This window comes from Typopeltis vanoorti, chromosome 9 (genome assembly GCF_054136105.1).
Source record: "Typopeltis vanoorti isolate ZY-2024b chromosome 9, IOZ_Tvanoo_1.0, whole genome shotgun sequence".
Classification (NCBI taxonomy): Eukaryota; Metazoa; Arthropoda; class Arachnida; order Uropygi; family Thelyphonidae; genus Typopeltis; species Typopeltis vanoorti.
Genome location: NC_143557.1, coordinates 99,499,241 through 99,516,334, shown reverse-complemented (window position 1 = coordinate 99,516,334; position 17,094 = coordinate 99,499,241). Strand labels below are relative to the sequence as shown.

The 17,094-nt window shown below is 36.1% G+C and overlaps 1 protein-coding gene across 2 annotated transcripts in view; it reads left to right on the top strand.

The window, feature by feature from the left end:
- The window catches only part of LOC150103295 (centromere protein L-like), a 139,167-nt gene that overhangs the window by 79,610 nt on the left and 42,463 nt on the right, over nt 1-17,094 (top strand). The gene's annotated exons all lie outside the window — the stretch shown is intronic.

Below are 17,094 nucleotides of genomic sequence, written 5' to 3'. Positions count from 1 at the left end.
CGTAAGTGACCACTTGGTAGTGCCACACCATGGCAACTCATTGCAAAGGTGGAGCAAGATCCCTCACTGTTCTTGATATTTTCTCATAATGTAAAAACACACAGCTCTTAGGAGATGTAGTACTGTTTTACATTATGAGGAGAGGTCACTACCCAGACCGGTTTCAACCTTTTTTGAGGTCTCATCAGTGAGTAGCTAGACTTAGAATATCAGAGTTTAAGTGAAAAGAACTTACATACTTTTGCTATACGATTGCCAGAAAGGTGTGTCACTATATTATATTATAACATAGTATATAACTAAGATGAAAAGCCAAACGGCTATTTATCAACCTCGCCAGAAAAAAATAGCCGTTTGGCTTTTCATCTTAACCTCAGAACATTTTTTTAGCTGGATGTTTAGGTGCTTGTTGAAGATAGGCAGGAGAAGTCTTGTCAGCTGCTGATTTGCGAACATAGGGTACTTGCTCTCCTTGGACAAAGAAATGGTTCTCATCTGAGAATATGATCTTCTTCCACTTCTCAACAGTCCAATCTTTGTACACTTTTGCCCACTGGCCTCTTTTTCTGCATAGCCTTTGTCAAGTTGTTTATTTTTTTGATCTGTTGGCAGTTCTCCCTATTTCCAACAATCTTTGATGGACTCTCATATCAGAAACATTAATCCCACTAGCTGCTAGGTCTCTATTTAAGTCTACACACTCAGTCTTAGATTCATTTTGTTTTTCCTAACTAGTAAACGATCTTGGGTAAGTGTAGTTTTCCTTTTCTGTCAGGAGAACAGGTACCTGTCTCCCTAAACCTCTTTAAAATCACATTAACAGTACCCAAACCAACATCACACTCGTTGGGAACAATTTTTCTTCGAGTCATGGACGTGTGCTGAGAAAGAATACATATTTTTGAACACTTTCTTGGAGATGTATTCATTTTATAGCTACACAAAATAAATAAAACACTACAAATGTCAACTTTTTTACACTATTAAAAATGCACAGCACTATTAATAAACATCGCAGAGTCAGTTAAAGCAGTTAGAACATACAGCACTCAACCAAAATAGTGAACCAAAACTGAAAATAATAAACCCAAATCCAAATTATTGTGAACTGAAACACAAAAATCCATACCAAAAGCAGAAACTTGACAAAAATTCTGCAATTTTGGATTAATTTTTCACTAATGTACAACTATTTATTCTATGTGCAAATTTGATCCTCTGAGTGTCTTTGGAATGGGGAAGTGCTGGGAGAGGACCTGAAGGCCAGTGACCAAAATGGTAACCAGTCTGTGGAATGCTCCCTATGAGGATAGATGGAAAGTTTGTGGATAAGCAAGTTTGACTTATAAGCAGATAAGAAATGATATTAAGTATCCAATATAAGTTACTGAAGGGATTTTATCAGGTAGATGCTGAAGGTATTTTTCAGTATGTGACTGTGTGGAAGAGAATAAGGGGATCATTTCCAGAATTTGTGGAAGGATGGATGTGAGAACCAGATTTTTTGTTGCACAAGTCGATTGTGTTGCCAGAAGCAGATTTGAATATACTGTCAGTGATTGAGTTTAAAGAAAAGGTGCGATAAGTATTGTGTGTGAGTAACAGTTAATGTAAACCTCCTACATTGGCTTTGGTTTTCATGCAGATGTCTATTAATAATGATAGTGATAATAAAAATGTGACGTTAAAATTAGGTGCTGAATTGAATATTTAAACATTTAAACTACATCTAGTAGTAATGACAGGGACATGTAGTATGTAAGATTTGATCACTAAATATGAGGACCTACTTTCAGTACATGGTATCTACATTTACATAAGTATGATTAGATAGAGGCATTAAATTTTGAGTTGGTCTGTGCAGTCGCATGCTCTTAACTTGAAAAATAAATATGTTTTAATTGTTAAGTATCCAGTAAATAATAAATATAATAATAACCAATATGTAATAAGTAATAATGTAATAAGTAATAAGTAAATAATGTAACCAATATGTAATGAGTAGCCATAATATTCAACACAAAATACGAGGCTAATCTTCTTGAATGGCAGTCAGTCTCAAGTAGAGTGATGTGGGCAAATATGAGAATGGGGAACTGGACAATGAGACTTATTTGTGCCTATGGTCGTACAGAAGGTTCTACTAAGGTAGAAGTGGAAGAATTTTTTGACGCTTTAGAAAAAGCAACTGACACAATGAAAAAGGAAAAGTTGGTCCTTGTTGGGGATCTAAATAGCAGAATAGGAAATGATTGTGAGACATACAAAACTATTTTGGGAAAATTTGGTGAAAAGAGCAAAGCTAATAATAATGGCAAATATCTGTTGGATTTCTGCTCAGGACATGGACTGGTTATTACTAACACCATGTTCCAACATAAAAATGTGCACAAATTCACATGGAGAGAAGAGGCTAGGAATAAGAAAAGTGTCATTGACTATGTTATTGTTGATAGTGATATTTTCTCCCTGGTGCAGGACACCAGAGTGTACAGACGATTTGAAATTGGAAGTGATCACTATTTAGTCTTGAGCAGGATAAAATTGAATTTCATATTGAAAAGAATAACATGTAAGAAAGTTTTAAAGTGAATAAAAGTTAAGCAGCTCTCAGATGTGAACTGTAGACTAAAATACACAAAGATTATTGAAAAGAAAATGAAAGAGTTTGAGAACAGGAATCAAGCCTTGGAGATTCAGTGGCAAACTGAAGAAAACATTGATTGATTCTGCCAGAGAGGCATGTGGTGAGGTTGTGTGCAAGGATAAAAAAATCAGAACTCCCTGGTGGACACAGGAAGTTAAAGAGGCAGTGAAGGAAAAGAAGAAAGCATATCAAAAGTTCCTGGCCAATAAGTCAGCTTTTACTCTTACAGAATACAGAGACAAATGTAAGAAAGCTAAACAGTGTGTAAAACTAGCTGAACAAAAGTCATGGGAAGATTTTGGCAAGAATATAGAAAATAAATATCAAGAAGATGGCAAAATATTCTGGAGATTGTTGAAGAGGCTTAGGAATGGAGGAAAGAGTGCTGTAAAAGGAGTTAGAGATGATAAAGGTGACATGAAAACAGGAGAAAAAGATATCCTTGAAGTATGGAGTAATTACTTTGAAAAAGTGATAAAAAACTGACCAGGCATGCAGTCAGGATTACATATCCATACTTGAAGTAGAAAAAGCCATCAAAGGCTTGAAATGTGGAAAGGCAGCAGGAGTAGATGATATTCGTCCAGAAATGCTGAAGTATGGTGGTATAAAAGTCTTACAGTGGCTGCACTGCATAGTTCAGAAAGCCTGGACAGAGGGACGAATTCCCGATGATTGGAGTAGAGCTCTCATAGTACCCATATATAAAAAGGGAAATAAAACTGAATGTGAGAATTACAGAGGTATTTCCCTACTGAGCATTCCTGGCAAGATCTATGCAAGTATACTTGAGAAACGGTTGAGAAGAATTGTGGAAGAAAAGCTTGGTGAAGAACAAGTTGGTTCAGGCCAAATAGAGGCTGTCAGGATCAGATCTTCATTTTACGACAAATAGTCGAGAAAGCATGGGAATATAACAAAGATCTGTATTTAAGTTTTGTCGATTTGGAAAAGGCATATGACAAGGTGCCAAGAGAGAAGCTATTCAATACGCTGCAGTTATATGGTGTCAATGGGGCATTATATCAAGCAATACTTAGTCTCTATTTGAGTTGTAAGTCAGCAGTTAGAATTGAATGAAGTACAGGAAGATGGTTTAATGTTAAATCTGGTGTCAGACAAGGATGTACATTATCCCCTCTGTTATTCATTATCTATATGGATCACATTATGAAAGAAAGTGGTATTAAACCTGATATCAAAATTGGAGATGTTAATGTCAGCTCTTTGCTTTATGCGGATGATGTTATACTTCTAAATAAATCCGCTACAAGTCTGCAAGATTCTCTGACTAAATTGAATAGCTGTTGTAATAGATATGGTATGAAGGTCAGCAATAAAAAGACAAAGACAATGAATATAGGCAGAATCATTGAAAATGTCAACTGTGGTGTGAATGGAGAACCTGTGGAACAAGTAAAACATTTCAGCTACTTAAGCATGATTTTTAGTGAAGATGGTAAATTAAATATAGAAATAGACAACATAATCAGCAAAGCAGGTATGGTGGGAAGTCACTTGAATAAATTCATATGGAGTAAGAGAGAAATTAGTCGGAACACTAAATTAGCTGTATACAAGACAGTGTTCAAACCAGTTTTAACTTATGGATCTGAGAGTTGGGTAATAAGTAAAACACTTGACCAAAGACTAGAGACCGCAGATATGAGAGTCCTGAGAAAGATTCGAGGCGTGAACAGATGGCATCAATGGCAATATCATATTAAAAATGAGGATATTAGGAAAGAACTTGACATTGTCAGCATCCAGGAATTCGTTAGCAGAGCTAATCTCAGGTGGTATGGTCATTTAAATTGAATGGGAGAGGAAAGATTAGCAAAACAAGTGTTCTCTGCCAGGTTGGCAGGAAAACGACCCAGAGGAAGACCAAGATATAGGTGGATTGATACGGTACAAAGTGCCTAGATGATAGAAATATAAGATCTGATAATGTTGGAATCTTGACAAGTAACAGACTGATTTGGAGGAAAATTGTAGATAGGAAGTTAGTAATGATGTAATTTTTTCATGTAGTACTGTCATATCCTGTATACCCCTTGAGGGTACATGGCAGGAATTTGATGTTGATGATATGTAATAAATACAGGGTGGCCATAATTATACTTCCCCTATTCAGAGCCTTATGTAACTCTTTGTAACAACTGGAATCTCACCAAATTTTGTTGGAAGACTAATCAAGACATTGGAAGAAGGATTCCTTGAAAAAAAAATTAATTCGAAAAATCACCGATGGGAAGGGGATATGGTGCTCTTGTAGTCCAGGAAGCTGAAATTTTGTATAAAATGAAGTTGAACACCTCTTTTACTGGAACCGAAAAAGCTATAAAGTAAAGGGAAAACTTCACAAATGCATTGCTATTGATAGTCATGTTGAACATGCACCTCACTATACCATATTGCGCATTACTTGTAAAATTATTTTACCTTAATAAGTGCAATGCATCAGCCACTCTTCATGGGTTTAGAACCTGCCAGAATTTGTGTAAAGGTTCTCTGTCAGCTAATGCAATTAGATCGCCGATTCAGAAGTTTGAAGAAACAGGATCCGTGGAAGTTTGAACTGGCAGAAGATGGAAACCAGTGCCATCGTGCATAATTGAAGAAGTTGCCACTGTGATTGTTGATACATCAAACAAAAATGTTACTGGCTGTAGCCCATGGAGCAGTGCACCAATTGGATATACCTTATTCCACAGTATAGAAAGTCTCATGCAAAATTATTACATTTTATCCATACAAGATCAGTATTTTTATGATCTTTTTATTACATTCTTATATACATATATTATGGGGAGTTACATAAGTAATGCATTCCGTAAACCTTTACGTAACTTTAATTTTATGTAAGTCGAATTTGTAAATTGTTTAAGTGTAACTTCGTAAGAAACTGCAATATTTATTATTATTATATGTATGTATATTTACAGATATGTACAGTATACTATTTACGCAGTATTATTTTATAAATGAAAGATCATGCAGCAGTATTTACTCGGATATAAACTATAAAAGTATGAAAAATATATAAAAGAATATAAAAACAAACTGAAATAACACTTTTCAAATAAAAAAATGTCTTGTGAGAGCTAATTTAGCTCTGTAGTGGGAGAGTCGGCACTGGTGGTGGTTGATTGTGAAGAGAAATGCTGTTCTTTGGCAACTTCTACCCCCTCTTGATGTTGAAGGCTGAGCATAGTCTGAGTCATCTGAGTTGTCATCTTGACGTTGTTGTGAGTGGCATCTCACAAACATGTCTAGAGTAGATTGTGTGGTCACATGCTTTTTGTCATCGTAGATGGCCTTGTAGCTAGACATATTGGAATGGATACGGTTGCTAACATTCTCGAACCGCTCTGTGTTCGGATCCATCGATTCTAATTTTGCTAGCACCATGTCTATCAGGTTAAAAGTCTTGGCTAGTCCCTTTGTAGTAAATTTCTTAACGTCTGGAGTTGGCGGTTCAATCGGCATAGTATTTTCTTTGGATTTTCGGAATGCCTCCAACTGAATAAGGTCATCATTAGTAAGCTCTTCATCGTGACTCAAAAGAACCTCATTAATGTCAATGTTATCCACTTCCAGCTCTAATTGCTCTGCCAGTTGCATATATGTCTCCATCACTTGCTGTAATTCTTGTGCCAACTCAACAACTGTATCAGTCATTGTCTGCTCTCCTTCCTTTAAACGATTTTGCACCATTTCTGGGCAGAGTTTCTTCCACACAACGTTCATCGTTGTCCGCTTGACTTCATCCCATCTACCCCGATATTTTTGATAGCGTCAAGGATATTATAATTCTTCCAGAAATCACTTAGAGTAATACCCTCCCCACTATCAATGGCCTTGATTGCTTGGGAAAACATATGCCGCAGATAGTAGGCTTTGAAAGTCGATAGTGCCTTGATCCATAAATTGTAACAGTGCGATGGTTCTAGGAGGCAGGTAAAACAACTTTTATGTCAGAATGAAAGTCATCCAACTCTTTCGGGTGGCTGGGGGCATTGTACAGGAGGAGAAGCATTTTAAACGGGATTCCTTTCTTGGCATAATATTCCTTCACCTGGGGAATGAAGTGGTTATTGAACCAGTCTGCGAACAGCACACGTGTAACTCAAGCCTTGGTATTGGATTTCCAGATTATGGGCAGCTTACTCTGGTCAATGTTCTTAAAGGCCCGCGGTCTCTGGGAATAGTACACTGTAAGCGGTTTAAGTTTCAATTCCCCCTGAAGTGTTGCCACCAATCATAACAGTGATCTGATATTTTGCAACCTTGAATCCAAGCATTGATTTTTCCTCTTTTGCAATAAATGTCTGTGTTGGTATCCTCTTCCAAAACAGAGCCGTTTCGTCAACATTCAATATTTGCTCAGGCAAATATTTCCCCTCCTCAATTATTTCTGCCAGAAGTTCAGGAAATTTACTTGCCGCATCTGTATCTGCACTTCTGCCTCACCCATGACTTTGATGCTGTGTAGATTTGTACGCTTCTTGAATTGTTCGAACCATCCATCATTAGCTTTAAATGCACTCTCCATGTCCGTGATGCCAGCCTTCTCTTGTAAATCTTTATGTAAAGACCTAGCCTTCTCCTGGATAATCAGAAAACTTAATGGTATCCACTTCTATGTCAGATCCTTGATCCAGTGAGACAACAATTTCTCCATCTCTGAAATCGGGCCCAGCCTCTTCTTGGTAATGATTGTGCCCTTCAACGTTACCGCACCTTTCGTGCTTTCAACAATGCGAACTTTATCCTTCACTATCGTATTCACTGTCAAAATAGGTTGATTTATATCCTGAGCTATTGTTGATATAATTTTCCCGTCTTCATACATATGAATTATTTTCTTATGTATGAAAAAACTTCTAAAAAAAGGGTCTGCAATTACTTTAGAAGTAATTGCAGATCTTTGGTTTTTAGATTTATTACCAGCACATTCGGTTTTGCATTTCAAATCCATTTTAAGGGTAAATAAACGACGAACACTAATGATCATAAAAAAGTGACTAACCGCTCGAGGCCTGGACTACTGACGGGTCGGGGAAAGGAGGAATTGTTTACGGAGTCCTTATTTCTAATTGGTAGGTTTCAGTTTGAACGTTACAACTTTTGCACACTTGCTCTCGGTGTTTACTGGTAACCTGTCACTGCCTCTTACTATTCGTTACATTTGCTGTAAATGCCGAGTCTAGTTGACATTATGTCGTTGCATACTGCAATGGATGTCAAAGATGCAAAAGCCACAAACATGTTCATACGTGCTGGTAGTTGTAATTTTCGAGATTTATTATGTAACTGCAAATTTACGTAAGTCGCATATAATGTAAGTCGGGAGGGGGTTACTGTATATATATATACAGTCATGCCCCGACTTACGCGAATCCGGAGTTATGTGGTTTCTTATATGCACATATTCCCGTCCCGCTTCACGCCTCACCACTAGTCGTATCTTTCTGGTGCCGGCTGCATTTGCCAGTGTCGCACATGCCGTGAACAAGCACTGACATGTTTTGCACGGCCTCCATTCATACGCGATTTTTATAGTCTACAAACCTTGCGATTGTTTATTGTTATGTTCTTGATTAAAATTTTATCAGATAAAAAATAATAATGTCGCCCAAAAGAAGCAAGTCCGATTCTTCTACAGCTAGCAAGAAAAGAAAAACATTCAAAGCGTATTACATATGGCATTCATTTGCAAGTCTGAATGAAGCTATGAGGCAAAATGAGCAACTGTCTGTTAAAGAATTTTGGAAACGGTTTAATGTTTTAGATGCTGTAAAGATTATCGGAGATTCTTGGGGTGTCTCCGATATCGGAGACATCCTTCAGTAGTGAAGAGTCTTCGATATTGGAGACTCTTCGCTACTGAAGAGACCAAAACCTCAGATCCAGTTTTACCAGAAAAGCACATGACAATTGCAAAATTAACAGAAGGTCTCTGCTTAATTAAGAAAGGTTTACAGATTTTGGAGGACATAGATTCTAACGAGGAACGAATTGTAGCCACAAGGCAAGGAATAAAAAAATCACTGGCTTGCTATGAAGAAATTTTGCGTGACAAGAAAAAGACATTATGCCGTCAGATGAATCTATTAGATTTTCTTGTCACGCAAAATTTGTTGCAGTGTTACTGCTGTCTTGCCATTTCAAGCCTTATTTATCTTTTGAAAATTGTATAGATCTGGCATCACTGCACAGACCATTGAATTGTATCGGCCTTTCATCATGGGAAGCCTTTAATGTTCTGGAAATGTTTCTGTAAGTATAAATAAATATTTCTGTAAATATAAATAAGGCTTGAAATGGCAAGACAGCAGTAACACTGCAACAGTGGCCAATAGTGGGAAGTTGTTGGTCAGCATTATTTTACTTCTTTTCACAACGACTGTGTACACATTATAAAAACAATGTTTTCTAGTGTAGAAAAATGGATAAATTTTTAATTGGACATAAGCTGGCATTTGACAACTGTGGAGCGTCGACCTCAACAAATTCAGATATCACTCCAAAAGTAAAATCAAGAAAGTATTCAGCAGTATATTTAGATTTTGGTTTTACCAAGACTGAAGTAAATGATGAAGAAAGACCACTGTGTGTTATTTGTTTGAAAAATTTGGCGGCTGATAGCATGAAACCAAATAAACTTAAATGACATTTAGAAACACTTCATAAGGAGTTTTAACAAACCTCGAGAGGCCTTTGTTGCAAACTGAAATGCTTGAAATGCAAAAATCTAGCATTAAAATAGTTTTGTCTATAAATGAAAAAGCTTTACTGCCATCTTACAAAGTTGCATATAATATAGCTAGGTGCAAAAAGCCCCACACTATCGGAGAAGACTAATTCTGCCATCAGTGGATGTGCCGTTTGCACACCACAGCGCTTGACTGCACAAAGGAAAACTTTGTTTTGAATCTAGTCGACGACTAGAGGGAACTTTTCTGAGTCTTTTTTTTTCCAATGGTTCCCAAGTTAGTCGATCTCTGGCACGGGAAGCAGGCTTTTTCTCCCAGAAATTCAGGTTTTTCATCCAGTAAACTCAAGAAAATCGACTGTAGAACCCACACTATTTTCTGACATTAAATATATTATGTTAGGGACCACGAGATGGCAGCACTTATTGAGCTGTCTCTCTTCACTGCATGCCACTTAATTCGCCATAGCCTTGGGCCAGCTGTCTCTGATTGGTATCAGTGGAGATTGAACTGCCCACTCAGTCTCCAAAAGTTAGATAGGGCTAAAACGGCCTCGCTTATTTCCTATATGGGAAGAAAAGGAGTTAGCTGATTTTTTTTATGCAACTCCAAGAAAAAAATACACATATCTTAGAGATGAGTGATAAAGTTAATGCTTTTTGTAAAAAAACTAGAGTTATGGAACAAAAAGGTTAAGCAACAAAAATTAAAAATGTTTGCAAATGTGGATGAATTTATCAAAACCTGCAAAGCAGAAGAGCAACACATCAAAGTTTTATTTGCAATTATTGAAAATCATTTGATGATGTTGACAAAGAATTTTAGAAACTATTTTATAACCGACAACAACATAATGGCAATGAACAAGTGGGTTAAAAACCCATTTCAGATTACACCTGAAGGTTTCTCAATTGAAGAAGAGGAACAATTTATAGACTTCATGTCAGGCGGCGAAATTAAAAAACAATATTTTTATCTAAATCATTGTTTGAATTTTTAGGCCATTGTTGATGATGAATTTTCTACACTAAAGTCAAGAAGTTTTCATGCACTTTTGCCATTAAAACAATAACAATCTCCCTTTCCTAGAAAGGGAGATTGTTATTCTTTTTATGTTATTATGCCAGCTTGATGGATCCCTGGCTTCCTCCGTTTACAGAAAACTTACACATACAGGTAGATAGATCTGACAACTTGTTACAAACCATATAAAAAAAAATGGCTTCTCTTATCTATTCCACCAAAGACCAGCCACTTCCCCTTAGTCCTACGTGGAGTATACCAGATCCCTTGCAGTTGCAAATTGTCCTACTACAGCCAAACTTGCAGGACAGCTAATATCAGGATATCTGAACATAAGGACCATATCTGGTTCCATCAATACAGCTACTCAGAACTTTCTGACCATTAACTATATACCCATCACAGAATATTTTGGAAGAAAGCCACTTTACTACACTGCAGCAAGTATTAATATGAGAGATTATTCTTGGAATCAGCCTCAACTCTGAAAAACTTCCCAAACCTCAACATATTTGGTTGCATGACACTTCCCCAAATGTGGGAAGCTTGCAATCTAAGAACATCAGTCCAGCAGTCAAGACAACCCAATTTTGTTCACTAGGAGGCACCTTTAGGACTCTAAGACCGACTTCTGTTGCTTTCTTCAGGCATATTTGCTTAGTGTTAGTGCCTACATGCACATGTCATTATTTGTGATCCCTGAAGATGGTAATATAACATTACCAAAATATAGGAAGTATTAATTAAAGTTTTTTAATTAATATTCTAGTATATGTTTTCTTTCCCTAAAATCTGACAGTTAGATTCATTGTTATTGTTTTAGTTGTAATTAGTTGCTTGGTATATTTTGCAATATTGATATGTTCCTGCAAGCACAAGTAGTTTATTCAATGCAGTGGATTTTATACATTTTATTATTTTATTTTCATTAATCTACTTATTAATATTAGAATTACTATAGTCTATCCTGCAGATGCTCTGTATCAGATATATGACCATCATCACTCACCCTAACTTATTGTCAGCAAACAACTGGATATCTTCCTCTAGTTTATCCCCAATATCATTGATATATAATATAAATTACATAACAGTGGCCTGAGTACAGAATCCTGTTGTACACTGCTGGTCATCTTCATTCTCAGAGACTCAGTCAACCACTCCTATTCATATTACAAGTTCATATCCATTCCTTTAAGTTTTATGTGGAATGATTTAGCAGCATGTGTATCGAACAGACTTGCCCCCCCACCCTTTCTATCAGCCTTTCCAAACACTGATGCCACTCTAGAGAGACTGAGCATCCGTTTTCTGATTAGGTATAAAACAATATTGGATATTGTTTTTGTAATGTCCTGTCAACAGTTTTCCCTTCAAATTATTCTATCACTTCACCACTCCAATATTGTTAGATCTTATATTTCTCTCATGTAGGGCACCTTTAACTATATTGGTTGACTTAGATCTTGGTTTCTGTTTCTCTCCTGCCATCTTGGCATCAAACTCCTGTTTTATTAGCCTTTCCTAACCTGTTCTGTTTAAGAACTAATACTACCTTCGATTAGTTCTTCTGAAACATTCTCAAATTCGTGTGTCATGCTCCTTCCTAATATCTTCATTTTTAATATGATTTTGCCATTTATGTCTATCTGTTCACTCAACTCATTTTTCTCAGAATGTTCATATCTCTTATCTATGGTCTCTAGATTTTGATTTCCTGTTTCATTTCTGACCCAGTTCCTTGTATCCATAAGTTAAAACTGGTTCAAACACTGCCTTACTCCAAATACATTTATTTACTTGACTTCCTACTATACTAGCATTGCTTATTCTGTGGTCTATTTCCATTAATTTGCTCCATTCACAGTTTTTTGTGAATGGAGTAAAATTTTCAGAAAACTTTTTCTGAAAATTTTACTTGCTCTCTCTCTCTCTCTTGAGAATGCAGTTAAAGTTTTCCATGTTCCTTCCTGATTTCATAGTTTTGTTCTTCTTGAAGGATATGTTTATGAGTACAGCATCATCTGCATAAAGTAAAGAACTAAGTTTGATACCTCTAATTCTGATCAAGTTTAATGGAATTTTTCTCATAATGTATCCATATAGATAATGAATAAGAGTGGAGATATAGTATATTGTCTTAAACCTCTTTCCAATCAAACCACTACATTATACAAAACAATATGTAGACTACATATTGTTTTGTATAATGTTCCACTTACTCCATCTGATTGTAGTGTTCTCAAAAGCTTTTCTCTTGGCATCTTGTCATAGGCTTTTTCTAGGACTACAAAACATAACAACAAGATCCTTATTATATTTTCGAGGTTTCTCAACTATTTCTCATAAATCCAAATTATTCCTCTCCAAGTTTCTCTTCCATAATTTTTCTCCACACATCCAGAATATCTTCAGATTTTATATTACCTTGATCATCTTTGATTCCTTTTACATTATCCTTTCCTTTATTTTGAAGAATTTTTAACTGCTTCCGAAACATTTTGCAACCTTCCTATCTTCTTTACTCTTACTGCATAATAATAAATTATAGACCAGTATAAAAAGATGGAGTTAGGACTGATGTAGCTGATTATAGACCAATCAGAATTTTTATTTGTAGATTTCTTAAGGGTCAAAGCTCGATAAATGAAAATCTACCTACCTCTACATAACATTTAAGGATTGTTGTGTGAACGTATCCACTAGATACCAAATGGGAATAGGCTGGCAGTTTGGGATTTTTCTGACTAATTGTATTCTGCACTGGCTTAAACCAGAAACAAACATGATGGCACAACATGAAATTTTATAACAGTTGAAGAGTTGCTTGGTTAAACAAGACACTGCTGTTTTCATCAGAGAACAAGAGCAAACATTCCAAACCAACCCAATCAATCCTCTTCCTGCTGTATATCAGTGACCTACTTATATTATACTAATATACAAATATTACACTAATATTACACTAATATACAAAACTGTATATTAGTGACCAATATACAGTTTTGCCGATGACAGCAGATTGCACTCCTCCCTTTCATTTGATAAACCTTACCCTACACAACTCACCTCATCCTGCAGAACATCGACCACTACCACCCTCAATTCTGATCTCCAAGCCATCCTCCAATGGGGTTCAGATAACCTCATCAATTTCAATGCTAATAAAACCCAGTTCTGTCCTATTTCTCATAAAATAAAAATAAAAAAAGGACCATTTTTTTCCTGGTATTCTTTTTTTGATGATACCCAAATTTTCAGATAGTTTGAGATGGTTTTATTTATTTCTCATTAATTAGAGTTGGTTACTATAAGAACTTTACTCTGTGATTATCTGCAGTTCAGCTATCTGAAATCTGGCAGTGTGGCCACCATAAAAGTTTTTATATCTTCATATTTGATGTTTATATGGTCTAATATCATCTGTTTTAGCTGTCTTTTCAGATTGCAAATTTTTCATATGGCCATTTTCTGCTTCAAGTATTGATGTGTATTCCCGATTGCATTCTTTCAGTCCATTGTCTTGCTTGCTCTTATTTAATTTTACCAGGTAATTGCTTCAGACATTATCTAGAATATTCTTACCTTCAGTTTTTTTTCCCTTTCATCTTTATCATTTTGGTTGTCAGGTGATTTGAATTTGCAGGATTTTGTGCAATGCAGTGTGTGTGGGAAATGTATTTGCTGCGACAATTAAAGGATATATGAAAGTAAATGGAAACTGGATAGAGAGAGTGCGAGAGAGAGCATATTAAATGTTTCAAAAACGAGTGCCTATTAGGTGACGAGAACACAGCAAATATTAGTAGAGCAGACAATATCTGTGGTAGGATGGAAAATGTCGGAATTAATGTCAAGTGTGTGGCTGTGGAAATAGAGGAGAATGAAAGGAAATAAATAAACAAATAATGCGCTTCAATGTTATCCTTCACAGGACAAAGTGCAAAATTGAAATATTGCAGAGCCAGCGATAGATTAGCAGGGCTGAGAGGAGAAAGAAGCAGGTGGTCCAAGGTAATAATAATAATAAAGCCCGATTGAACAAACAAAAAGAACAAGCTAAGAAGGAAATTATATATGGAAACTCATTGATCAGGGAAGTACTTAATAAAAGTGCTTGAAAATCGTGTTTCCCTGGTGTGAATTTTTGCATATAAATAAATAAATAAAAAATAATAAATATGTAGAACAGTAATAAAAGAAAATAAATAAACCACATCTTATTTATATCAGAATCTCTAGGGCAAAAAATTAATGATATTAGTCATCCCATCCAGATACAAAAAGGTAAGGTGAAGGAACTGATTGTTAGAGAACATATTGCTAAGGTTGCTAGTAAGATTACTTGGCTATTGAAGAACACGTTAACAAGTAGAGATAAGGAAGTGGTTATTCCTCTTTATAAGGTCTTGATATGTCCACATCTGGATTATTCTGCCACAATCTGGTCTCCTGTGTTTCTTGGGATAAGGAAGTGGTGGAGAAGATTCAAAGTGGAGTGACCAAGATGGTGGTCTGTGGAATATTCCCAATGAAGATTGATTGAGGGTGTTTGGAATGCAGAAGTTGGTTGATATGAGAAAAAGAGGGGATATGATAGAAACATTCAAGTTGCTTAAAGGGTTTTTATAGGACTAATGCGGGAAATGTTTCAGCACTTGGCTGGAATGGCCAGAACAAACGGATCATCCCTGGAAGTTGAATAAAGGTGTGGTTAGTAAGGATGTGTGAGGACTGGAATTTTTGCTTGGAGGGTTGTGAATGAGTGGAATGGGTTGCCAGAGTCACTTGTGAGTACTTTGTCTGTTAGTGGGTTTAAGTAGGGGTATGATACATTGTGTATATAGTTTGGGTCTCCTGCGATGGATCTTTGGACTCCATGGAGGTACCTGTACAATAAAAATAATAATCTCTATTTCTTCTTGTAGTAAATACCTCTTACATTTCTACTCCTTTAAACAACTCGGTGTGTGTGCATGCATGGATATATTTACTCACTTCTAGTGGTTTACACACTCCTAGTGGTTTTAAAATCTTAAATTCAAAATAAAAAGAAAAAAGCGAAACTATACTCAAAATTCAAAATAAAAAGAAAAAAGTGAAACTATGCTCCAGCTTGCACACTGTTTCTTATCCCAGAATATCTTATATGTAACTGACCTCTTAATTTAATCTATTGATCATCCCATTAAAACTAAGACAACATTGTCTTCAAGGAGTTCATAACCAAAATAAAAATCTTTAATTTAACAAAAAGCAGCAATATGTATACAGGGTGTTCGGGATAAATTTGACAGTTTCGTAAGGAAAAAGAAAATCTTCTTTGTATCTATTAAATTTAATGAATTGACAAAAAACCATTACAGGCAGAGTTAATTACAATACTATCAACAAGATTTACTCAAAATAACCACCATTAGCATCGATCACAGCTTCAATTCTGCTTCGGAACCTCGAACAAGCTGATGCTACAGTCTCCCTGGGAAGGGCCGCAAAAACTGTTTTAATTTTATCCATTAACTGGGCTTTTGTATTACTGGAAGTGCGATTGGTGTCTTTTTCAACTGCGCCCCATACAAAATAATCCATGGGGTTAAGGTCTGGGGAGTTTGGAGGCCAAACATTTGGACTGGTGAAGTCGTAGAAATTTTCAGACAACCATTTTTGACTTTTCCCAGAGGTGTGGCAAGGGGCCGAATCCTGCTGCCATACATACGGCCTACCATTGGCTACCCTTGTTATCCAGGGCTTGACTACAGTTAGCAACTCCACGAACAAAGCCCGAATTCCAATGCCAGGGTTCTTCAACACCTGTTCCTGCAGATTTGCGAGGAATTCTGCTGTACGAACGCAATCAGATCATCTGCTAGGGATCTTTCTTCTTGCTACATCCTCGTAGTCACCATTGCAAGTCTCTAGTTCATGCCTGATTGTTTTTACTGTATTCAGGGAGCATTGGGCAGCAGTCGTAATATCCTTATTTTGATGGCGGGCACGAATCATCATGATACAAGCTATTCTCTTCCATGATTCAGGTGGGTTCCAGCTATCCATCCTTTCTGACATCTTGTATATGAATGAAGAAGGGTCCAAACTTTTAAATGAAGAGAAGTGTGTGTTAATACATGTAACTTATGGAAAAATATAATTAATTATAAATATGTCAAATTTATCCCGAACACCCTGTACATCAAATCGACTACTTAACTACTACATAGTATTCTTCAATTCACAACAAGAAAAACACTTAATTGTGCACAACATCCTTTCAATCACATAAACAACAGTTATTAATATATTATCCTATGTGAACAAAAACTTCTGGAACCTTAGTCTCTCTTCCCTCCTATAGGGATGACCTACTTTGACATTAAAATCGTCCATTACTATAGTAAAGTTTTGATTGCTATTTCTTTTTTTATCTAGAGTGTGCAGCAGTGAGTCATAAAATGCATCTATCTCTTCATCAGTGTGGGGGGAGCATATATTTGGATGATCCTGATTTTAAGTTTAGAGTTTATTTTAAGTGTAATTTCAATTATTCTTTCATCTGTATAATTAAATTCTTCTATAAGGTGCGTAATTGTTTTCTTAATTAGAAATCCCACTTCGTATTGTCCTTTAGTTTCCCCCATAATAGTATAAGTAGTCTCCATTTTTTAGTTTTATTAAATGTTCATCCTGCTTGCGAACTTCACTTAA